The sequence below is a fragment of the Pinus tabuliformis genome, chromosome 4_1 (assembly GCF_031772625.1).
Source record: "Pinus tabuliformis cultivar Carrire ecotype Pingquan chromosome 4_1, CPIR1, whole genome shotgun sequence".
NCBI lineage: Eukaryota > Viridiplantae > Streptophyta > Pinopsida > Pinales > Pinaceae > Pinus > Pinus tabuliformis.
Window position 1 is genome coordinate 87445470 of NC_142303.1, and position 24998 is coordinate 87470467.

The window sequence follows — 24998 nt, forward strand, 5'->3', positions numbered from 1 at the left end:
TTGTGAGGAGTATTGTACTATGTATTGTTACATGTTCTATATCATTATAATATACAGATAGTGTGGGGTTTTCAGCTGTATGCTTTCCCCGGGCTACATACTGTGTTAATGTGCGCATGTGATTGATGTTTCATTGTTTTTAATGCTGCTAAATTGATGATCAACGTAGAGGAGGTTAAGTATTGTGCATGTATTCCGCAATAGTGTATAATCAGGATAATCTCTGTGAATAAGTTTCATATGATTCAAAATTTCTACACCTCTCTTCAAGTGGAGAGGAAGTCTATAAGTTTTCATGACAAAGCATTTTCAAAAGAAGATCTAAAGTTTCCTTACCAAGATTTGAAAACTAATGCATTAACTGAAAGTGTAAGCCAATGGAAATATCAGTTAATAGACATAGTGATTCAAGTAAATCAACAATTACTTAGATACTTTCAGAATTAAACTAAGTTGCAGCAGTCTTTACATCACATTTGGATGAGTTATGGGTAGCAAATTCACTTAGTAATCAGTCAACAGGAAAGTAAATCAAGTCAAGTAATTGATATGAAGTCAAAATCAAAGAAGTCTTTGAATATTTCAGTTATTCTAGAAAGTAGATTGTTAATACCCATCGGATGTATTGAACAAAGTTATACAAACATTGTTTTCAAAGATTTTTTTGAATCACTAACTTATGATTCTTCGTGGAAAGAATCCAATTGCCATGTTGATAACAGGTTGTTTACCCATTATCGCAAGTTGGCCATATTGTGGATGGAATAAACAGGTCACTAAATCAAAATGTGTCATGGTCAGGATCATTAGGGTCATTGCATGCAGATGATTGATCGAATGTGTTGGTACATCGTTAGGTCAATGTGGAAAGAGAGGGAGTTCTACCCTCATCGAATATTTCATTAGTCAAACTTTTGTGGTCCAAAAGCTTTCAAGTGGAGAGGAATGATCAAGGAGGATTCATCGATCCAATTGCACAGGTGTTTAAAGTGTTGTCATCAGTATTCATGGGTGTCATTCAGTGTCATTCAGTGTCGTCGTCGCTTCAATTCAGTGTCGACAGATTGATAGTGTTGGTAATGATCAAGTTCAGCTAATCTTATGGTTTTCATGGCGTTCAGTTGATGTGATGTTGTACTTGGCTGTTGACTTATGTCATCAACAGTTCCACCAGGGTTTGGTTGACGACATGTGTTTTGTCATTTGACTTTGCTGGATTTTTGGTTGATATAATTGATTGTGTAAAAGGGTTCAAGTTAAAGTACCTAGTCGATGACATAGTCTTGTCGTCGTTACCAGTGTCAGTTTCAAAGATGTGATGGTCGTCGTCGTGCAATGTTGACGAATGGCACACGGAGACCACAAGGATGTACCAGGGTCAATCATCTCAAAAAGGCTTTTGTTTCGCTGATGTCACAGTGTAGAGCCGACATGGGTCTTTGAAAGTTAAATGAAACCTAAAAACTAAGCCTAGACATAAACCCTAACTCCTAAGCTATCCTATTTATCTTTGTTTACCCTAAGAATTCTAATTCACTCTTATCCTAAATCTAAGCCCTAAATCCTATTCTACACATCAAAATCATGTAATAAACCTATGCTAAACCCTAATACATTATCCATGTATTCAAAATCCATTACCTAACCTAAACCATGTATTAAAAGTCCTAATACATAACATTATGTATTGAAAATACATTGACAAACCACATTACCTAAGTCCTAAACCTATCGCATTCAAAACCTAAAGTTCTAAAGTCTTAACCCTATCTCTAAACCCTCTCAGCCTATAAAACATTACAAACAAAACAAATATCAGTCAAACCGCCATCCCTAACCGCAGCGGGACTGCGGCTTGTGATCGAGTCAGCGGGCAAAGGTTAGAGATCACCGCAGTTCTAAACTATTAGCAAACCGCATCGGAGGAGTCTGCCATGTGAACGCGATAATGATTAAACTGTTGGGGTTTTTTAACTGTTGACACTGACAACCTCTAACCGCGTGGAAAATGTTAATCGTTATCGCATGTGAACAGCAATTTCATAACCACAGAATGGAACCATTGATGCGATGACCGCAGTTTTTGTCGAGCGCTCACATGAGCTATCCAAACCCACCCGGTTAGTGCTGACAGCTAACGGTTTTGGGGTTTCTAATGTTTAATTTGGGTTTTATTTGTTTAAATTGATTTGTAATTAATTCGACCTTGTGACTAAACCCTAAGGTGTCCAACACCTAACCATATGAACCCTAGAAGTCAGTTGATTCAGTCTAAAGGTGGCCAGAGAAGTTATTATGCATCCAAAGGCCTTTAAAAGACAGATTTTTCCTTTGAAGAAAGGAGGAGTATTTTCAGTTTTCATGTGCAAGTTCTGGAGGTTAGAGGCGGATTTTGTTTTCAAAGTTTCGGGAGCATCGAGAGTCGGATTTGGAAACCGTAAGTGGCGTTGGAAAGCTGGTTCAGAGAGCTATCTGATGATAGTGACCAGAAGTGCCTGTGAGCACATTCAATCCAATATTTTCACTGTGTAATCTACTTCTTCTTCTCATTCCCAATAAAATGGTCACCCATCTTGAAACTAGACCCGGAGATGTAGTCCATCAAGGACGAACTCCATAATCAATATCGTCGCCTGGTATATCTGTGTTTTCACTGTTTACACTTCTGTTTTGCATCTTTTTTATGGTTTATCAGCTATCGTAAAGTGTTAGGCTCCAGTAGTTTTCCTCATTTTTTTGTGCTTTCGGTTTTCATTTAATTCACTAAAGGCTAATCAACTTTACATCAGTATTTAATATATGATAATATCATATCACTCTGGCTCTTTGGCTCTAGCTCTCTCTCTTCGGCTCTGGATTCTTTGGCTCTCTGTAGCTCTCTGTCTTTTCACTTGACCTCCAAGTGACTCCTTTTTCTACTCTGTGTAGTAGCTTTCTGCTCTCTCTACTCTCTTAGCTTTGTAACTGCTTTCAATATTCATCTCCTCCTCAATTGAGCTCTCTGGGCTCCTTTGAGGCATTTTCCTAGATTTTTGACTTCCCCAGCCACTTCCCTATGTTCAATCATTCCCTTGCATCTTTTTGGCTTCTCCGCGTTGTCTGTTTGACTGGCCATCTAGCTCTATGACTCTGTGGCTTTCAAAACGCCTCATCGTCTGCCAAAAATCCTGTTTTTAGTGTGGAATGATGATTAGGAGCTGTTACAGAAGGAATTGGAGCCATTTCATAGGTAAAAACTCAAAAATGGTCGTTCTCTGTTTACATACAGAATACACAGAAAACTTGTAAAAATTCACCTAAACGCAGTCTATCGGACTTCAAAAATCATTAATTCTGCCTTATATCCTTTCAGATTCGTCTTCAGGTGACATCGCAAGTAATCGCTAATCAACGACTATTATTGATTTTGGGTGGCTAACACGCACAGAGATTACCCACTCGAAAAGGGTGGTTTTCTATCTACAATGCCTAGCCACGTGGCAGTCAGTGTATCGGCTTAGGCAGAGCCTGACTAAAACCACTTACCGCCTATGGCCCACCTGAAATCCCACTCATTTCATGGTTCCCTTTTTATTTTAAAAATACATTAAAACACTGAAAATATCGTAAAATGGCTATATGGTGGACTTGAAATGTTATGCAACTGCATTTACAAATGCTTTCGAGTCTGATTTCATCACTTTATCGCATCGCATGAGTGTTTTGGGTAAACTCCCAAATACACAGGAAATGCGTGAAAATCTGAATTCCCAAACCTGAAATTTTATACAATCGGGCTTTGAAAACCTATGGGGTTTGGCCTTTTTATCAGTATCGCTCATCGCATCGGCCCTCTTTATTGGGGACGGCCGATCTTCCGATTTCAGCGATCGCAATGTCGCTCAGCTCAGGGTCTCACCTTAAGTCCCATTCCATCGCCGACGTCAATCTACCGATTTCGGCAATCGGCATATCGCATCGGCCCCGATGGGGTCTTTATCTTATGTTATATAATGTAGGCTTGCCTCTAACACGATATGTTGGGGATCAGCAATCGGGGGTGGCTTCACTCCCCGCTTAAGTCTGCCTTTGGCGCTCCTCCGATGTGATTTCCCTTTATAAGGGTTTTTGGTCATTTTAGAGGATTTTTCCTCTTTTTCTAAAGAACATAGGGCATCTTTTTTTGGTGATAACTTCTGCATCCTAAGTCCATTTTTGCATATCCAAGTTGCAGTCAATTCAAAATTAAAATATCTCTGCAATGGGGCTATGTCCAATAACTTCCTTGGACTTTCATTTTCCTCTGTGAGGAACACTTAGACTTAAGAGTCTATCCAAAATCCATTTTGGATCAAGGGTGCACAAGACATCGCAAGACATGCGGTGCTCTTCTAGCCACTGGACCCTATCTCCAAGTGAACCGATTCCAAGTTGGGAAAGCAGTTAAAAAGAGAAGATAACTCTTCCCAGGGCCCCTGACGATGTCTCCATATTTCCTAATGTTGTCTCCTACTGCCATGTCTCGGTTTGGGAATATTAACCTGATTCCATTTCAATGCTCGTGTAAACTGTGATACAAGGCTTCCCCATCTCTAAGGATCAACTAACCCATGTCCAAGTGTTGTTGACATGGAACCTTTCCCCACTTCATTCTTCAAAGTTCTCATTTGAATATTTACTACTACCACCAATATCTACACCGGGGACCGATCCACCCAAGCTCATGCCTGAGGTTTCTCAACAACCCCCGTGTCCTCCTACTCATCCAAGCTAGGCAATTGCTCCAACAGTCGAGTATAGGTTGTGTGCTTCAACGCCATCCATTTTCGGGGCTAGTTGATTTGGCAGGTGAGCTTTTACACACTCCTTAGCAGATTTCAATTTCCATGACCACTGTCCTACTATCTTAATCAACCAACACTCTTTGTGGGATCTAGGTTGGCATGAAATTTGGCACCGTAATTCGAATTTCGATTCATCCCGTATCCCCAATTTTTCTTACCAAAAATGGCCCACTTGAAGCTCTCAATTCCATGACACGACTCAATGGAGCAGCCACACCCTCTTACCTATTTAAAGTTTGAGAATAGGTTGAGGCAATTATGCCCCCAATGCCTCTAATCATTTTCTTTACCCGATAAAACTCACGTGTGAGCTCTAGCTATCCTGAGGGAAACATCGGAGGAAGCCAGATATTAGATGATTCGATTAGTCATTCACCCCTATACCCAAGTCAATTGAATGATTTGTATGTCAGTATTGCTACGAGCCTTCGCCGGAGTGTTATGCTCCTATACCAATAGGTGTCATATTTCATGATTGACTGGTTAAAATCCATAATATGTTCATCCTTTACCTGCTGCAAAGGTTTTCCATATTTTGAAAAAATCAAAAAATTAAAAAATGTAAAGAGGGTATACCCTAAAAGAAAAATCAAAGGGTGAAAAGCTAAGTGGTCAAAAAGAAAAAATGAAAGAAATGAACCCCAAATAAAAGGACCAGGAAAGTGTGCAAGTCCAAATGCTACTACCACTTCACATTTTGTAAATAAAGTATCATGTGCAGTTCATTGAACTTCATGCTGCAGTTGATGAATGGCCAAACAACTTAATCTTGGTCAGTTCATGTTTGAATTTCCTGATTAGAAATAGAGAATAAAATCTGTCCAAACTGTTCAATCTTGGCAGATAAATAGTTAGGTAGAGAAGCAAAGGAGCTCAACAGTTAAATCTGAGCCCTTGGAAGTTATAAGTGCAGAATTAGATAGGCTTATCATGAAGAGAAAAGAATATTGTTGAGGGTTTTCCAATCTAAAGTGCACCCATGGAAGAAGAAGAAAAAATGTTAGGTATAATAGGCTGAATAGGCAGTTTTGGTGTTGCAGAAGCATGCTTATGATTAATTTTGTTTCTCAAGATGTTCATCTTATTGTTATTATAAGCACCATGGCAACTGTTTGGTTACAAATCAAGTGAGGCATGACTAACTTCCCTTCACACTTCTCCCCAATCCCTTACTAACCTCCCCTCAAGGATATTAAGATCTGCTTAATATCACTAAATCACTCCATCTCATTTCATGAAAAAAGCCTAAGTAAAACCACATTCTTACTTTAGGCAAAGAAGCCACATTTCTTGTGTAAAACCCTTTTCATTCCCTTAGCCTAAGTTTCTTAAACATTAGACTTAGCAATTTCTTTAACCCATATTCATATTAACTGCTAACATTATTATGTTAATTCCCTTGCAAGATTACCCTTCCCCGTATTAATATAAATAAACAGTAAAACCCCAAGTATTAGCATCATGCCCCCGGTCGATTACGACCATATTAGAGTTCTAAGTAGGGATTAATGGTTCATTTGGAACCTTTGATAACCTACCCCGTGTGCGCTCAAAGGACTTAATTAACCACTAGGGTTAATTAAAAACCTAACTAAACTCACCCCGCAGACCAATAAAACAAGCCCCGAAACCATTAAAACGTTTCATTTGATATATGGGCCCCGCACATTAAACCTCTGCCGTCTCTAAAGAGCACCCACTGTCAGATCTGGGCCCGCTCATCCAACGGCCCACGATTATATCGCAACCCCATCCATCGCCGAAGTTTACCGCCCGGGGGATTGGCGGTATTGCGCCTGTACCATGGATGCGTGGCTCATTCCCGCCGTGCTCGCTGCCTCTCCGCCCAAAACCACTCTGGCCCATAAGCAATGTGAGGCAGACAGCTTACCGCCCTCCCGCTGGCCCTCAGCTGACGTCATGACCACATCACCCTTTCGTGCCCTCTGCTATGCGACAAAGTGTCCCGTCCTGGTGACATCATCTGCTCATTAAATGCCAAAATTACCCGCCAAACCCGAAATTTCGTTAAAAACGTTGAAATGTAATTTTCATTGCAAATTCTCTCTTTTCACACTCCCATGTAAAACAATGAATGGAGCTGCTTTTTCAACCCTCACCCGACCGAGGAGACCTTCAGCAGCGCGCTCTACCTTCCATGTTTCAACCTACAATTACTCAGTTTGCCTCCATAGTCCAGGTATTTATCGTTTTACTGGCAACCCTGTAAATTCTGATTTTCGACTGAAATTTCTACCTGTGAAACCAAACTTGAGTCAAGAGCAGTCTGTTTAGCCCACAAAAACACTCCTAGACTTGTTGTTCAGTCCAATTCTCCACAACAATTCTAAATTCCAATATGAAAACACAAAAACCAGACATGGAAGCCCCCGTAACCCTCAATGTCGCACCCATCAATGCACCTCATAAAGACTTGAACTTTCTACCCTTGGCTGACAAATATTTCCAAATAAAAGACTTAACTGGTGACAGGAATCATCTGCAAAGCTTCTGCCAAATCAGAGACAGCCATCTAAGTAACTCTGACATTTTTGGACTATGGGAATCAAACCTTCCCATGTACTTTCTTCCCTCAGTCCATGTATTTTGTGCCAATTATGACCCTGTTCATAGAGCTATTATGTCTCCTTCCAACACTGTCCTTTTCTCCATAATAACTTAATCCATCACTGAGATGTGACATTTTCATTCCACTGAGCCTCTGGCTCCTCTTTCCATGGGATTTTTACTTGAAAAATCTTCTCAATTTCCCAACTCAGAGATAACTCACGTTGCCCAGATGTTCATGGTACCAACACACCAACATACAATCCCTCCTCCTTATTTGCGTGCCTTTTTCACTGAGACTAGAAAACACATTCTTGACATGATATCCTTGATTTTGGGATTTAGATCCAGTGAATTTGTGGATGATATCACCCTGGTTGTACTATCTATCTTTACTCCAGGACAGCCCCCTGTTGTTAAGTATGACTATGCCACTTTCATTGCCAATAAAATCCATGCTCAGTTCATGAATTTGGAGAGGGAAGGTGTCTTCAAATACACATCTTATATATACCATCTGTTGTTATATTATCAGCCAGACAACTTTCCATTTCCCATCAAGAAATTAGATTCAAAAGGAAATCGGAGATCTATGATCTTTTGGAGCTCAATATTCCATGACTGTGACTCCCCTTATACCTATAATGAATTCATTGACTTATTTGTACACCCAGCCTCCACTATGTTTATAGGAGCTCCCCCTCCTAGAATTTCTGGTGATATGAAGAAGATTTTGCAGCTTTCCAAAAACTACAGAATAGGTGACTGGTACCTCTACCAGAATCACACAGAAATCAGAATATATGGATGTCAACTTTGCCCCTTCAAGTTGCCTAGATATTTGCCCATGAGGTTATTTGCATTAGAGTATTTTAGGCAGCTCATCCATGCATATTTAACCCACTTTTGTAATGTAAAGAAGAAGGCTCAACTGAGAATAAAAAACCAGTTAGGCCCTTATGTTATCCATGATAGGGATGCATGGAAAGATGCTCAACAGATTTTAGAAGACCACCTCAAATTGAAGAAGAGTTTTGGGTAGGTGCCATATGATCCATGTAGTTTCATAAATGATAGAAGGGTGAGGTACAGGCTCTCAGTGTAAATACATCATAGGATCCCAGAAATTGAACAGTATGCAAATCAAGAAGAATGGGTGGAAGGGACCTTAGTTGAAGAAATTACTAAACAGGAAAAAATGGAAAAAGCTATGAAAGATCTTGAAAAAACTCTTGACCTGGACTCTTTTGGACAAGTATCTTTCAATTTGCCTCAACAACCAGTAGTTGGAACATCTTCTGCTGGAACTTCTCAGCAGCCTGCATAGAGAGCCAACACATCAATCACAGGCACCTCAAAGGGCAAAGAAGTGGAGACTACAGAGTAGCCAATAATGACCGATCAGCCAGGGGGGTCTAGAGAGCAGGAACAAGTGCAAATTCCTCCAACCCAATCTAAGGCAGCTGAAATCCCAGCTCTACAAACTCTAAATGAGTAAAAAGGAAAAAAGAGAGACAGAGAAGATGCCACACCTATTAGTGGACCTGTAGAGAAACCAGATGCAAAAAGGTAGAGATTAGATCCTCTGTTAGAAGATGAAATCATTGAAGAAACAACAGACATCCTAAGAGGTGAGAGGGTAATCAGCCAACAGACTTCCCCAGTGGTAGATACATCAACTAGCTCACATAGGCGAGAGCTAGAAAGGCAGCATAGTGTTCAGGTATCATCTACCAGGCCACAAGGAAAACAACCCTCTGACATCAAACAAACCTTCACAAAGATAAAGGCCAGGAATGATCCCGTGAGAGTTGAAATTTATAATCAATACTTAAAAATGGCCCCCTCAACCCAGCAAAGATTGATGTCTGCATATGACATCAAAGAAGGCAAAATGATCATGAGTTATTTTAAGCCGAAGGTGCAGCAACCCCGGTCTACAACAGATTATATCAGGACAAACTTAGAGGTCCTAGCTAAAGATATTCACCCCTTAGACCAGATTGAGCTCCACAAGTAGACTGGAGAAATGTTTATTGTACACTGGCTGACAAAGCAATGCTGGCCCACCAGTTGCAGAGTTCCTTAGACAACAAAACTGCACAGTTAGATTGGGAAAAAGCTTCTTCTGTGGCCAAAGATAATAGAATCAAATCTTTGGAGGAGATCATCATGGATCTGGGACATGATCCCAAAGATGCCAAGGGCATAAAGGCACTAATCAAGAAGAAGGAAGAAGACATTGCTGCCCTAAGGAAACAACTGAAGTTACCTCCTTCAAGACATCCTCAGACTGCAGAAATCATAGAGAAAAAATCAGAGGAAGACATGATGGACCTGCTCATGAAACTCAATGAAAGACTGACTGATACTGAGCAAGCACTTGAAAAAGAATTAAAAGAGAAGCAGGGAGAATCGACCTCCCAGCCTCCTGAGGTGATTCCTACATTTACAAGTGCAGTCCCCTCAACAACTGGAGCAGCATTGGCCCCAAGTGTCCCAGAAGCTACAGCAGCAGTAATCACTGGTACAACAACAACAGGAGCAACACTAGGCAGCAATACAGGTATGAGCACAGAAGAGTTAATAAAATCCATGGAAGAATTGAAACTCCAAGTGTCAGAGCTAAAGCAAGTAAAGGAGAAATTGGCAAAAGTAGAACAAATTTATGATAAATCCAAAATTAATGTGGCAGAGAAAACAAGAGAGGTTAAAGCATTGCAAAATAGAGTCAGAGCATTAGCGAAGGATCTCACTATCGACAAGCCTCTAGCAGAAATTAAAGGAATCCTTTGGACCAACATCACTCAATCCCTTAGTGATGTTTGGCCATCTATACAAACTATTTATGAGCAGATTGACTTGGTGAATGCAACACATGGAGCAATTCAAAAAGCAAGAGCCATACTAGGACAAATGCTTGAGCAGGCCAACAGGCTCATTCACTTTTTGAATTATAGAAACAGAGAACAGCTGGAGCAGCTCGCATCCCAGACGGAACAGGCACCATTTTGAATATTAAAAGAGTTCTAACCAACAAAACTTTAATGCAGAATTTAGAAAAAAGATGCCATTATATGCAAGTAGAAATCAATTCTTTCATTCAAAGATTTACAATTTTGCAGGATAAAGGACTGCCAAGTCTTTTAGGGAATAATGATGGGCTAATAAGACACACAGATTACATACATAAGTTGAACACTTATGTTGTTGACCAGGTTAATACATCAACAAGTGCTTCAGGAGAAAAAGCACTCCCCTCAAGCCAAAGTCTCTATGATAATTTAGAGAATTTATTTTATATTGAACATGAGGTGAAACATCTGTTTCATCTACAGCCTAACTTTGTCAGGTATACGGAAGCTGATGAAACCCTGAGGAAGCTTCAGAGGCATAAATTGACATATCAACAATGGTGGGAAGACATGTTGGGGATTTTGTGAATATCTCTCGGGTAAAACTTACATTCTGAGCTATTTTTCTGTGATATAGATGAACACAGATAAACAAGAATCAAGTGGGTCAAAGCGTATCTGATCAGGGTTAAAAGCATATCAGACAAAGACGCAGCAACAAGTACAGAATACCAGTGGAAAACAGTTGTGAGCTGACTCGCAGCACCTACCTCCGGTACATCCCATAAAGATGGAACAGCCAGCACAGCGTCAATTTATTGTTCCCCTAGTTTCGAGACTGTTCATCTCTATCTCTTGTAAAAGAAGCATTAATTGTCATCAGATATTATCTTCTTCAGATATTTTGATGTTTTGTATAAATACCCCCCAAACGAAGTATTTGGGGTTGGTTGATTTGGAAGTATTCTCAAACTTTGCTGTAATACTGAATTTTGGAATAAAAAGAGCTTGTTGGAACCATTTTTGTCTAGCTCATTGGATGAGGAATCAATGCTAAGGACTTGTTACAGAATTCTTGAATCATTTTATGGATCAATAAGTCCCTTCTAACTTATGTTATACAATTTCTATATTTTATCATCTATGTTTCATGATTTAAATAATAGAGAGAAAGAATAAATCAGAATTTGCTTGATTGCACTCTCTGTTCAGTCTTTGTTATTATCAATGATTTCTTCAGAATCGGAATAAACAATGAATTCTTAATTGCTCCTGCTTCCCCGGTTCTTTCATCTTGAATATTTGCTAAGGAATTCTTAATTGCTCCTTAGCAGTACTCAGCCATTTCCCTCTATCAACATGATGAAGGATTCTTAATTGCCCTTCACCCATTGACTCCATTCCATCTGATTTCAGCCTATGCATTGTCCCATATTTGAGTACCTTGCTCTGTGATACCATCCTCAGTTTAGAAACCGAATCCAAGAAACTATCATCCTTTGACTCCATCATGCCCAATGGACTGAAACTCTTCAGTTTTGCCTCATTGTTCTATTGAAACTCCATTTCTCCAACCAAACTCAAAACAAAATCCTTATACTTCATAACTAGCCTAACACATTTCAAAACAAAGCTAAATCTTAAAGAGAGAGACCTCTCTGGATGCAGATGGGCTAGAATCTGCATCTAAAATATTTTTTTTTTATTACCTCAGTCGTATTCTCTTTCTTACAATTTTGGGAACAACCTGAGTGATAACACGGAGTTTCCTCTAGCTTCACCCTACTCAGGCATAGTTAACCATCTTTCTGGTCCCAACAGGTGTGCTCGCACTCAAACCCTTCGCATATGCTCAAGGTCAGTCAATGATGCACCCCTCAGAGAGGGGATCTCACCTGTCATATTCCTTGTGCCTCGCAAGTTTTCAAACCTACCGACTGGCACACATGTTAGACTCCCTGGTCTATGTTTCAAAATGGTTCGAATGGAAAGCCCGCAAACCAACACCATGAGCGTGCAGGTGCACACGGCCCGCCACAAGGGCACATAATTCACTCCTCGACCACTGCAATGAAAAACTGAAAGGTAGTGCTCCACCCGCGCTTGTGATGATGTAGCAACCCGTGTTGGTCTTCACCTCAAATCAAGCGGTGGACCAGCCTGAGCTATTCCATATCCAACCGAGAGGCATAGACACCCTCCATTTGTTTCCCTCTCGGTAATTTCAAGCACTTTTTAACTCTCTTTTCAAATTCCTTTTCATCTTTCCCTCACGGTACTCTTTTTTATTGGTCTCTCGCCCATATTTAGCCTTAGACGGAATTTACCACCCAATTAGGGTTGCATTCCCAACCCACCCGACTCATCGAAAACGCCTCGTGATGTTCCCCCTTCCAAGGGACTTAGCCCAGGTCCGCCACTAAGGACGCTTCCATAGACTACAATTCAGGCGATGCTACCACCCGATTTTCATGTTGGGCTCTTCTCGGTTCGCTTGCCACTACTAGGGGAATCCTTATAACTTGATTTTCCTTCGCTTAATTATATGCTTAAACTCAGCTAGTGTTCTTGCCTGAGCTAAGGTTGCAAGTTGGAGCTAAATCTTTCTTACCTGATCGAAGGATAAGAGAGAGAAAAGCAAGTTCAAGTGATGCCACACAAAACCCACATCAACTAACACCCACTGCCCAACCAAGGGGACAAGATCAATGCTTGCTAATGCATGCCACGAAACATTGCTTGAAGTATTTCAGTGAACCGCATCACATTCGGCATGAACGTCCAGCTCCATTTCTCCCTAACATATTTTAGGGAGTGTGTTTGAATGGGATGTGACACCCAGATAGACGTTCCCTCGACTGAGGCCTCAGGCACAAATTGCATTCAAAATATCAATGATTCACAGGATTCTGCAATTCACACTAAGTATCACATTTCGCTATGTTCTTCATCGTAACAAGAGATGACATATTTGTTATCGAGAATCGTTTCCACAGATTATCGATAAATCCACCACAACAATGAATAGGGAAACCCCCACAACCAATGGCTAAAATCCCCTCTAACACACAATCCATCACAACAAGCAACAAGAACCCCTCCCCCTCAAGGAAATTGTGCTCCATAAACCACTCCGTAAAGGGAGGCTCAAACAAAGACAAATAATTTCCCCAAACCCCATGCCATTGCAAAGAGAGGTGGGACCTACAAGGAAAGATATCTGAGAAGGACTAGGGTTGCCACCCCAAAATTCACCTTGCTTTTCATCCTTCCCGAACACCAAACCACAACAAATCCCCATTTTCTCCATAAGGCTAAGGGCCAAAAGGAGGAAAGGAAGAAAAACACATGAAAGAAAGAAAAAAAAGGGTGTCTACCCCCTTATAAGAGGAGGCTCAAACAAAGAACAAGATTCACGAGCCCCGTGTCCTCACAAAAAGGGGGTAATTGTAAGGACTGAAGATCGAGAAGGACTAGGGTGGCCAACCCGAGAGCTCGCGTTTCTTTTCATCCTTCGTGAATGCCAATCCTTCAACAATTCACCCTTTTCTCCATAAAGATAGGGGTTGGAAGGAGGAAGGGAAGAAAACAAGGTGAAACAAAGAGAAACAAAATGTGGCTACCAACAGAGAAGAGGAGGGTCCAAGCCTCGTGCCCTCGCAAAAATGGGGTAGCTAGAGGGAACAACAATCGAGAAGGACTAGGGTGTCCACCCAGAAGCTCACACTGCTTTTAATCCTTCTCAAACACCAGTACACAACAATTCCCCCTTTTTCTCTGTAAAGCTAGGGATTGAAAGGAAGAAGGGAAGAAAACAAGGTGAAAGAAAGAGAGATAAAACGTGGCTACCAGCTCACAAGGGGAGGCTCAAACAAAGCACAAGCTTTCCAAGCCCCTTGACTTCACAAAAAAGGGGGAATTGAAGGGAACAATGAACAAGAAGGACTAGGGAGGCCACCTTGTGAGCTCACATTGCTTTTCATCCTTCCTAAACACCATTCCACAACAATTCCCCCTTTCCTCCATAAATCTAGGGGCTAAAAGGAAGAAGGGAAGAAAAAACATGAAACAAAGAGATATCAAACATGGCTACAGGCTCACAAGGGGAGGCTCAAACAAAGAACAAGCTTCCCAAACCCCGTGCCTTCATAAAAAGGGGGGAACTATAGGGGACAATGGTCGAGAAGGACAAGGATATCCATCCTGGGAACTCACCCTGATTTTCGGCTTCCTAAACACTGATCTATAAAAATCCCCCATTTTCTTCATAAAGCTAGGGGAAAAAGGAAGAAGGGAAGAAAACGACATGAAAGAAAGAGATATCAAATATGGCTACCAACTCACAAGGGGAGGATCAAACAGAGAACAAGCTTCCCAAACCCTGTTTCCTTCACAAAATTGGGGGAACTGCAGGGGACGACGATCAAGAAGGACTAGGGTGGCCACCCCGAGAACTCGCACTGCTTTTCATCCTTCTTGAACACCAATCCACAACAATCCCACCTTTTCTCCATAAAGTTAGGGGAAAAAAGGAATAAGGGAAAAGAACAACATGAAAAAAATATATATCAAACATGGCTACCAGGTCACAAGGGGAGGCTCAAACTGAGAGCAAGCTTCACAAACCCTGTGTCTTCACAAAAAGGGGGGAACTGCAAGGGATGACGCTCGAGAAGGAATAGGGTGGACACCCCGGGAACTCGCACTGCTTTTCGTCCTTCCTGAACACCAATCCACAACAATCCCACCTTTTCTTTGTAAAGATAGGGGCCAAGAGGAAGAAGGGAAGAAAACAACACGAAAGAAACAAAAATCCCAGGAAAAGAGAGGCTCACGAGCATGCCAAGGAGATGTTTCCTAACCAAAAAGAAAGAAAACAAGGCACCCAATCAAAGCATCCCACCTCTTCACACCCTTCCACATAAATTACGTCACAACACCCTTTCTAGTTTACAACATAACAAACAACAATCAAACAACCAAGCAAATAAATCACAACCTAAACTTGACCACTAGAAAATATGAGGGCCGCGATGAGACCAATGTCTAGAGTATGTTACTGAGAGGTAAACAACCCCCAAACCCTGCCTAAGGCTTCAAATGACAAATATATTAATAGAAAACCCACCCCACTATTGCACCCCTCCCTATACAAAACACCCAACAATCTTTATAGCAAGAAAGTCAAGGGGGGTCAAGAATCAAACTCCAAAGAGGAGTTGTCATGGGCAGACACTCAATGCGGGATAAAGCCACAGGCCACAAATAAATCGATGGTGCAAGGCCACTATAAAGAGGTATGTCTGCAAAGCGCACACCACGAAACCATCGCAACAATCAACGCAACCAAGAAATGACCAAGTCGCACAAAATACCCACAATCCAAAGGGAGAAACAAAGGCATAACCCGCTACTTCTTTCCTTAAAAGAAGAGTGGCTCATGAGAGGATGAGGAATTCCCTCAATGTTAAAGGCACGAGATAAGAATTCCACCTCATGGCCATTTACCAGGGAACTTCCGAGATCGATGGAGCTCAGACTGAGGAGTGGTTTTTCATTACCTGGATGTTGGAAATAATACTGAGAGGGGGGGGTGAATCAGTATTATCAGATCAATCAAACTTTTAAATTTCATACTCAGAAACATATACGCTACTTCAATTAAGTGAACCCGCGTGTACACGCTACTGTGTCTAATGAAACTCGCGTATATCCAGAGATCTTATAATTCAGTTAGCTTAATCTTCAGTAAATGCATCAGATCATTACTAAGCATATTAACAGTAAACAGGTGCAGAAAAACAGAACAGAACATCACACAAGAGCCACACACATGAACACCATGATATAAGGTGGAAACCCAATGTGGGTGAAAACCACCTGCTGCAAGTCATCTCAATCTTCTTCTTAATAAGAAAATCCTTTTACAATATTTGTACTGGTGCAGTCTTATACCAGTACGGGAGCTACAACCCCCTTTGCTCTTGTACTAGCCGATCCATTTACTAGTACGCAGGCTGCTACCTGCTACAATGCTCCAAAGATCTCCTTTAGCTTTTGTACTAGCTTAGATACTAGTACGTAGGTGCTTGCCTACAATCTTCTCACCTCCAGGTACCACGTTTCATCAATTTTCAGACTGGATACACTGAAGCACAACACATAATCTGTAAGGCCACTTTTCATCCAATTTTCAAACTGGACCCATAACTATCATTGAAGCTCAAAACAATCATCAAACTCTGAATCACTGAAACCCTGTTAACAACAGTCACCAGAACACAGAGCAGACATAGAACTCTGTAATAACCATCAGATCCATCTGCAACTTCAAATATCAAGCTTTACAATGTATACGCTACTTCGATGAATCAAACACGCGTGTATACGCGCTTTTATCAAAGCCAACCCGCGTACAGATCTAAAAATAATTTCTCATAACTTGAAGTTGTACCAGACATCAGTCATACTCATAACACTTATAGAACAATACATGCGTCAGTATGTAGATCTAGAATAAGCATCATAAAGATAGTTCATTTCAAACCATTTGATCCCGATCTCTCCTTAGATTTAGTTCTCCATCAACAGGTGAGATCTCTCCTTAGCTCAGATCAAGCAATGCATCATCAACCCATAACCCTGCATACTGGATCTAATGCTTCATCAGATATTCAAGACATTTCAGATGCACTTGCCTAATTATTTCCTTCTCCTTATATAGCCTTAGGCCTTGTTCAATACCAAGAGCCAAAACCATAGTAACACAATACCATCAACTTCAAAACTAGGGATCGACACGCCCGTCGAGACACAATGGTCCGAAACCATAGACACAACTTCCAAGGACTAACCGCCATGGACCAAAGGTACTTTTCCACATACACGCGCTTTTTCTGAATCCAACTAGCGTGTACACGCGACTTGGGCTTAACGAACCTGCGTGTATGAACTTTCTCTTCTTCTTATAGTCTGATCATCAATTCCTTGCTGCTGACCTTCTGTACTATGATTTGTCATCAGTGAGGTTTGCCATCAAGGACAACACTTATCTCATAATGCCAACAATCTCCCCCTTTGGACTTGATGGCAAAGCTAACTTGTCACACTTAGAACTATCATCTGATTCCTTTGAGTTGTCCTCCATCAGTCACATCTGATATCTCTTCTGAAGATTCATCATCTGATTCCTTTGAGCTGTCCTTCATCAGTCACATCTGATATCTCTTCTGAAGATTCACCCAGTTATACATAAGTGAGATATTCTTCTATGAGAGGGTTGCCATCAAGTACAACACATGCATCATAATGCCAACAATCTCCCCCTTTGGACTTGATGGCAACAACACCAAATCACTCTCCCCCTTTGACATCAAGGGCAAAGGGTGGACCAAGATATTCTCTTCCTTTGCTGAATCATTCCACTGTCCATACTCCCCCTGAGTACCTGCTGAAATCTCTGAATAGTCTCCCCCTTTGTATATGCCAAGGTGTACCAATCTGTTCATGCTCCCTCTGAGTACATGCTGAATCTCTGTTCTTGCTGAAGTGTGCTGATCATGCTCTCCCTGACTGTAAGCAAGGTCTACAAAAGATGTTCTTCAAGAAGAACATGACTCTATACATCATAAAGGACCTTCCTATCACTTAGGACTCATACATACATCCATCTCTCAACTAAGTGAGGATATACAAAAATTGACTCATCCACCCAACCAAGTGGGAATACATCAAAATTTTACATATGACAACCAATCACATTGCATCAATCATCCCAGGCATAGTGGGGAAACCAAAATAGGCCGTTACATGACCTTGACACCATGAAAGAGATACCACAAAAGAGATATATGACATAGAGACGAAATAACTAGACCAAGACTTATGAAAGTCACCAGCAGCATCTGATAATCACCATTCAAATCAGCAACCAAGAGATCCTTCTGTTTTCCTTTCGCCTTTGTTCCTCCTGAAATCAACACCAAATGTGAACTAGAACCAAAATCTTTGAGATAATGCCAACAATGCATCATTGGAAGATTATTTGCTCCCCCTGAACCTGTGCCAGATGATCTCTGACAGACCCATATCAGACTTTCTGCAACCAACATCTGTCCCTGCTGATTTCCTTCAAATCTCCATATACGCGTCTGTATACACATAAACAAGCGTATATACGCAGATATCCCTTACGCAACACGCGTACACCATATACGCGACTATCCCCTTGTAAAACAGCGTATGCACACGGATATCCTTTAAACAACACGCGTACACAAATTTCCATATCAGCAACCTGTAAATGTCCTGTAGAGAATAGGTCATCAACCTATAACAAGGTATGTCTGCATCAATTCATCCCTTTGAACAGAATTCAGAGTCATTCACATTGTATCATGTGTGAAACCACCATAGCCATTTCATCAAGCTCTACATGATCCAAGTATCATTACTTGGGAACATATGCATCAATTAACATATGTAAGTATAAACCTATCATCATATAGATAAGAACTCATCACCATGTCTCCAATAAAGCAACTTTGAGTAGTCATCCATGTATCAGCATTATGTATCTTGAGCTCAAGCTCATTTGACAAAACTTCTTGATATCATCAACAGCAACAATCCTTATCCACAAGAGTGCCTGCATCATAACTCTATGATTTTTATGCATATGACAACAGCAGTATATGAGTGACCCATCATCAAGTGAGGAAGATGTATATTCAAGCTTTGTACTTCTTCTTGTCCTTATGAAGATCACCATGTAAGCACCATATATGCATCATCAAAGAATCATCCATAAATCTGATCTGAACATCAACTATGTAACCCCAAGAATCATATGAGATTTTATCATAGACAACTCACAACCACATCATAGCAAGATATATCATTTAGCCATATAAGAATCATCACCAAGGATTATTAACCATAATGCCAACAATGAATTACTAAAGGCATATGCTCCCCCTCAACCAGTGCCATCTGTTAGATCTGATCATGCATAAGCATCAAAACATCATCATCCTCAAGTTAGGATCAAAACACTTCTAGACATCATACAAGTAACAAAACATTTCCACACATCCTCAGCAGACTGTAACCAATAGAGCAAATAATAGACTGAATCATATCAGATCCTTTTTCTGATCCTGTTCCCACTGCTTTTCCTCAGACTGACATATACGCGACTTTGCAGTGTCTAACTTGCGTATATACGCGATTTCCCTTTAAGGAACTTGCGTATGAGATTCAGGACACTGAAGTTTTACACTTTCAGCTCCCCCTGAGTCTGATATGTCTGTGCTGTGCTGTGTCTCAGTACATTGTGCTAACTGTACTTCCTTCTTCCTCCATATCTTCAAGTGTGATGAGGTTTTCTTCTTTTGGTGTGATGTCCATCCTTTGTTCCTGCATTCCTTTGCTATATGTCCAATCGTGTTACATGCATAACATCTTACATGTTTCATATTCCTCCTGTAGCAATCAGCAGCTTTGTGACCATACATATTACAAGCAAAGCAATATCCATTAAAGTACCTTGATTGAGATGACTTGTCTACATAATGGTCTTGAACTCTTCTTCTTTTACATCTAGCTGCAACATGTCCAAGATTATGACATACATAACATTCAACATTATTCATAGGAGGAGTAAAAGATTTTCTTTGAAGACTTTCTTTCCTTGGTTGACCTTTCATCTCCTTGTTGATCATTTTGGATTTCTCTTTAGAGTTCCTTGCCTCACCTTGTGAACTAGATTCACCTTCAACAGATTCATGAAAACCAAGACCAGTCTTGATAGCAGGAGACCTTTGACTACTAAGAATATCATCCAAGACTTTAGAACTATCTTGAAATCGTAAAAGCTTATCCTTTTCTTCTATTTTACCTTTCAAGATATTTACCTCAACTTGAAGTTGTTCCTCCTTTTCTAGACATTGCTTCTTCATGTCTTCTCCATATTTCCTTCCTTCTTCCAACTGATGCCTTAGTCTGAGAATCTCCTTTTCTTGTTCTTCATTCAGATCCTGCTGCATTTGACGAACTCGGAAGGCACATTCTAGTTGAGATTTTAAGCTGGTGGCTTCGTTTTCTTGTTTTGCAATAGCTTGGAGTAGATCTGTATTCTGCTTCTTTGATTCTTCAAGATCTCCTTTTAGTGAGAGGATTGTAGCTTCAAGATTTTCATAGTAGCTGGATCTATCTTTGAGTTTCTTGATGGTTGTGCTTCTTTCGTTGACTTCTTTTCTTAATGATGTCACTTCATGCTGCAATTTTTGACATTGGTCTTCCTTGTCCTTGAGAAGCTTTCTCACCTTGTTTCCTTCTTCTAGTTGGGCCTTTAGTTTGGTAACTTCTTCTTTGAAAGCACATTCCCTTTTGTTCAATAGATCTTGTTGATCTTTAACTTTGTCTGTAAGCCTTCTAAATACTGCCTCTATTTGATACTTTTCTTGCTCACCCATAAAAGCATGTTCAGTAGTTTCACTATCACTTCCATCACTTTCACAAGGAAATATAGCAGGAACATCATTCATACCTGATAATGATTCTGAATCTGATTCTGAATCTGAGGAACTTCTTATACCTAATCCCCAATCGACTCTCCCACTGTCATAGTCCTTCTGAGATGTCTTCTTCTTCTTATGAGCTTTCTTCTTAAGCTTCTTTCCCATTGTTCCACGGATCTCCTTCAAGCGATCAAGCTTCTACCAAAGGACCTGCTCTGATACCAATTGTTGGAAATAATACTGAGAGGGGGGGGTGAATCAGTATTATTTCCAACAATTGGTATCAGAGCAATCAAACTTTTAAATTTCATACTCAGAAACATATACGCTACTTCAATTAAGTGAACCCGCGTGTACACGCTACTGTGTCTAATGAAACTCGCGTATATCCAGAGATCTTATAATTCAGTTAGCTTAATCTTCAGTAAATGCATCAGATCATTATTAAGCATATTAACAGTAAACAGGTGCAGAAAAACAGAACAGAACATCACACAAGAGCCACACACATGAACACCATGATATAAGGTGGAAACCCAATGTGGGTGAAAACCACCTGCTGCAAGTCATCTCAATCTTCTTCTTAATAAGAAAATCCTTTTACAATATTTGTACTGGTGCAGTCTTATACCAGTACGGGAGCTACAACCCCCTTTGCTCTTGTACTAGCCGATCCATTTACTAGTACGCAGGCTGCTACCTGCTACAATGCTCCAAAGATCTCCTTTAGCTTTTGTACTAGCTTAGATACTAGTACGTAGGTGCTTGCCTACAATCTTCTCACCTCCAGGTACCACGTTTCATCAATTTTCAGACTGGATACACTGAAGCACAACACATAATCTGTAAGGCCACTTTTCATCCAATTTTCAAACTGGACCCATAACTATCATTGAAGCTCAAAACAATCATCAAACTCTGAATCACTGAAACCCTGTTAACAACAGTCACCAGAACACAGAGCAGACACAGAACTCTGTAATAACCATCAGATCCATCTGCAACTTCAAATATCAAGCTTTACAATGTATACGCTACTTCGATGAATCAAACACGCGTGTATACGCGCTTTTATCAAAGCCAACCCGCGTACAGATCTAAAAATAATTTCTCATAACTTGCAGCTGTACCAGACATCAGTCATACTCATAACACTTATAGAACAATACATGCGTCAGTATGTAGATCTAGAATAAGCATCATAAAGATAGTTCATTTCAAACCATTTGATCCCGATCTCTCCTTAGATCTAGTTCTCCATCAACAGGTGAGATCTCTCCTTAGCTCAGATCAAGCAATGCATCATCAACCCATAACCCTGCATACTGGATCTAATGCTTCATCAGATATTCAAGACATTTCAGATGCACTTGCCTAATGATTTCCTTCTCCTTATATAGCCTTAGGCCTTGTTCAATACCAAGAGCCAAAACCATAGTAACACAATACCATCAACTTCAAAACTAGGGATCGACACGCCCGTCGAGACACAATGGTCCGAAACCATAGACACAACTTCCAAGGACTAACCGCCATGGACCAAAGGTACTTTTCCACATACACGCGCTTTTTCTGAATCCAACTAGCGTGTACACGCGACTTGGGCTTAACGACCTGCGTGTATGAACTTTCTCTTCTTCTTATAGTCTGATCATCAATTCCTTGCTGCTGACCTTCTGTACTATGATTTGTCATCAGTGAGGTTTGCCATCAAGGACAACACTTATCTCATAATGCCAACACTGGACACCCAACCCTTCCGCGTGGGCAGATCAAGGAACAGTCGAGAGAACTAGGGTGGCTAGCACAATGGATTTCATTGCTCTTCATCCATCCCATATTGACCCCACTCTAAAAATTTCCCATCACAGAAGGATTGAGGCACAAATCATGCCTATAACCACTCCCTTGACCCAACCACCAACAAAAAATCTTACCCAAGCAACACATAAACCCCTGCCGCCTTTTCGATAGAACCAACTATGGAGGCTCGCACCCTTGGCCCATGCCTTCCAATGAACAAAATCCTAAACATCGCCGCTACGAACGAGTCTAAATTTATCCATCGTATTTCCCGAGCACCTCAACTGTAGAAACCATGCCCCGTCGAACAGATCGTCGAAGAGGTATCCCAAGAAACAAGCTTCTGAACCCCCTACAAAAACACATTGGGGGAAAGAAAAACAAAGGATGGGTGGGAAAAACACAAGCATGGCTTTCAAGAACACATGAAAAAATAATTTTACCTCAAGACAAGCAACCAACAATGTTCCCTCCAAACATCAAACCCACTCCCTTAGAGACGCACCACATGGGCCCACATTACAATCAAAACCCACCCAACCCGAACCAAAAAAACAAACACCTACTATCAATGATTCTACTGCATGTTCACCTACGTTAACCTTGTTACAACTAAATGATAAGGTTGAATGAAGTTCTCATGTTGTCAAAGGTGGCAAACCACCATAATCAATGCAATATGAACACTTCACCGGATCATTCAATCGATAAGAGCAATGGGCGGTGTGTAGAAAGGGTAGAGACGTAGTAAACACAAGCTAATTACACGTACTTACTAGGAATTACTCATTGAAGACCAATAATTGTAGTGGTCTATCCCCATCACGATGAAATTTGATAAGTTTTCCTGATCCTCTTAAACCAGGAAGAAAAATTTGTTGGTTGCATCGGGTAGTGTGCGTGCGACCCAGAACATATAAGGGCATCACAAACCTGTTATTGCCTTAAAGTTCCATGGTGTAAACAGTGATAGTCCCACTAAGAAGTTGACGATGAAGGGGAACCTCCGCTAGCTAGTTAGCAGGTTGAGGTCTCATTAGTTATCAGAATTAACCAGACACATCGCTCCACCATCTAAGAATGACCATGCACCGCCACCCATAGAATCAAGAAATAGCTTTCAATCTGTCAATCCTTACTATGTCTGAACCTAGTAAGTTTCCCCGTGTTAAGTCAAATTAAGTCGCAGGCTCCACTCCTATCGGTTCCCTTCTGTCAATTCCTTTAAGCTTCAACCTTGCGACCATACTCCCCTCGGAACGTAAACACTCTTATTTCTTAGAAGGTGCTGGCAAATTCCTTAAAGCAACATCCACCTATCCCTAGTTTGCATCATTTATGGTTGAGACTAGGACAATATCTGATAGTATTTGAGCCCCCAACTTTCATTCTTGATTAATGAAAACATCCTTGGAAAATGCTTTCGCAGTGATTCATCTTTCATAAATCCAAGAATTTCACCTCTAATAATGAAATACGAATGCCCCCAACAGTCCCTATTAATCATTACTCTAGTCTCGAAGGCCAACAGAATAGGACCAGACTCCTATTACGTTATTCCATGCTAATGTATTCAGAGCATAAGCTTGCTTTAAGCACTCTAAGTTTTTCAAAGTAACAGTGCCGGAGCCGCCACCCAGCCAATTAAGGCCAGGAGCACGCTGCCGACAAAAGGGACAGAAGGGCAGGTGCACACCGAGTAGGCTAACTGACCTTTACGACCCAAGATACAACTATGAGCTTTTTAACTGCAATAACTTAAATATACGCTATTAGAGTTGGAATTACCGTGACTATCGGCACCAGGCATGCCCTCCAATGGATCCTCGTTAAGGGATTTAGATGTACTCATTCCAATTGTTGAACCTCATAATTACCTTCCCCTTGACATTTGTTCTCACCTTTTTCTCACAAGACTACAGATCCAATCAATGACAAATGCTAGATTTTGTCTTAGGAAAGCATTAAAATGATCACCATATTATATTTTCATGTCCTTGCTATTTTAATAGATTTTTGCAAATTAGCTACAGAACGCAGCCTATTCTGCAGCTAACTGTGGGTTCCATAGCTACTCTCATGGTTTGGCAGGTTATAGGTGTCAAATGAAGAACTGGGCCACATGGGCATATCCAGAGTCATCTCTACATGGATTCTATCCTACTCTCTCGGTCTAGATCGACAAAAAATCATGCCTAAAGTCATGGCCAAATATGGAGTCAAATACATTATCTAGTAGCAGTGGGACTCTTGATATTTCGTAGTTGATCAAGATTCTAATAGTTCTGTTGAAGAGTTAATGCGGATTAAGCCACTTGTAGCTGATCAGAAGCCGAGGAGTTAATGCAGATCAGGCCACCTATAGTTGTTTAGAAGTTTAACAGTCTCATTACAATTCGAATTAAGCCATTTGTACCATGTCTTTCTAT

General features: G+C 40.7%; 1 non-coding gene and 2 pseudogenes across 1 annotated transcript; all 3 read right to left on the minus strand.

The window, feature by feature from the left end:
• Nucleotides 1-4253: 4253 nt before the first annotated feature.
• LOC149174318 (25S ribosomal RNA) lies at nt 4254-5320 on the minus strand (annotated as a pseudogene).
• Nucleotides 5321-13078: 7758 nt separating this feature from the next.
• LOC149174319 (5.8S ribosomal RNA) lies at nt 13079-13232 on the minus strand. The gene has a single exon (XR_016258988.1). It is a non-coding gene; the product is annotated as a 5.8S ribosomal RNA (ribosomal RNA).
• Nucleotides 13233-23138: 9906 nt separating this feature from the next.
• On the minus strand, nt 23139-24513 carry LOC149174320 (18S ribosomal RNA; annotated as a pseudogene).
• Between the last annotated feature and the right edge of the window lie 485 nt (nt 24514-24998).